The following is a 1,905-nucleotide window of genomic DNA, read 5'->3' on the forward strand; positions in this document are numbered from 1 at the left end:
CTAAAATATGAGCCCTAATAGAGTTATTTACGTTAAATAGTTTTCGAGATATAGCTTTTTAAAAAACAACAATTCATAAAAATTTTGTATGGGACGTATTAAAAGATCAGTAGTTAGTGAATTTATTTTGAAAAAATTATATATCAAAAACCATTTGACGTACAAATGTCTATTAGCACTCAAATTAAAGCTTGTTTAATGAGCTATAAAGTAGTATATGATGTTAATCTTCGTAGGAGTAACAGTTTACATGAAATTTGCTAAAATAAATTGATTTTTAGTTATTCTGACAAATTTATATTCATATGTGAATATCATAAAAACTACTACCCTTACGAAGATAAGTGTCATAAACTAATTTATAGAAAGTTAAATTTCCTTATTTTGAGTGTTGACAGATATATGTGTGTCTTATGGATCTGGAGATATATTTTTTCATAAATCCAACATTTTATACGAACACCTAGAAATTTAACATTTTGTGGGTTTATTTTGTTAAATATCATAAAAACTACTACTCCTACAAAGATAAACATAATTAACTATTTCGTAGTAAATTTAACTAGCTTTAATTTGAGCGCTGGCAGACATCAGTACGTCCAATGGTTTCTGAAATGAAGTTTTTCATAAATTAAACTTATTGTCCGAAGTACTATAAATCAATTTATTTGAGCAAATATCATGAAAACTACTATTCCTACGAAGCTAAAGGTCATAAACGTCTTTATAGTCCATTAAACTAGCTCTAATTTGAGTGCTGATAGACATCTGTATGTCACATAGTTCCAGAGACGTAGAATTCTAAAAATAAATTAACTAATTACTAATCTATCAGTAGATTTTTAAGAAATTTTACTTTTTAAAAAGCTATATCTCGAGAACTACTGGACGTAAATAGCTCTTTTAGGGCTAATATTTCTGAAAATGTACTCTTCGTTAAATAATGTTCTCTTAGGTTTTCTAGTGTTGTTGGTAGTTCTTAAGTTAGGTAGTTCTCCCTACCTATACTGGCAGACTCATCAATTTCGAGTACTAATTATACATAGTTTTTATTAAAGTAATCAAAAATGGGGGTGAGAAAACTACCTTTTTTTCTTCCCGGCTCTTGTACTATAAGGTATAATTAAGTGGGAATACATTTGAACAGGTAAGCAGTTTGAAGTATGGTATTTAGGTTCTAACGGAACTAGAAAAAACGAAATTGAGAAGGAAATAAAAGCGAGGCTAAAGGCGAGAAATGCTTGTTGATTTTCAATTTCTGGTTAACAAACTCAAAACTGCATAGCTCGCACCTTCTGTTCGAAAACTTAAAAGATAGAATTTACAAAACTATTATCCTTCCCACTGTTCTCAACAAATGCGAAACGTGACCTGTTACACTAAGGGAAGGACAATGTCTTACGTTTTTCCAAAAACTATTATGTAAAATATTCGGATTGAAAAAGGATTAATTACTGGGAGAATTTAGAAGGCTATAAAATGCTGAATTAAGGTTATAGCATTTCCCGTAGATGGAAGGAATCGTTTAAAATTTAACATATTTGGGTTCGGAGAGGCGTCAATGGACAGATGTATGTAGAGAACGATTGGTGGTATCAGCATCGAACCTTCGGGTTCCTTAAGTCAGTATTATTGTTAAAACTACATAATTTATAATCAATATAATGAAGCTAATTTTTACTTCTAACTGTAGTGGCTTAATAATCAAGCAAGTATGTAAAGCATTTTAGTTGCGTTTGGGTTTTTTTCGTTTGAATTTTAGGTAAAATTCAAAACACTTAAAAATTAAATTTGAACTTGCGATTAGTTCCGAAGGTAGGTTGAGTCTTGGATTCCTTTTTCACCGTAAGGAAAAAAGGATTCCCTTTGGAAGTTTATAATTCAATAATTAAAAAAAAAAGTAAC

Source organism: Halyomorpha halys, unplaced genomic scaffold (genome assembly GCF_000696795.3).
Source record: "Halyomorpha halys isolate HHAL.00 unplaced genomic scaffold, Hhal_1.1 Scaffold548.1, whole genome shotgun sequence".
NCBI classification, from domain to species: domain Eukaryota; kingdom Metazoa; phylum Arthropoda; class Insecta; order Hemiptera; family Pentatomidae; genus Halyomorpha; species Halyomorpha halys.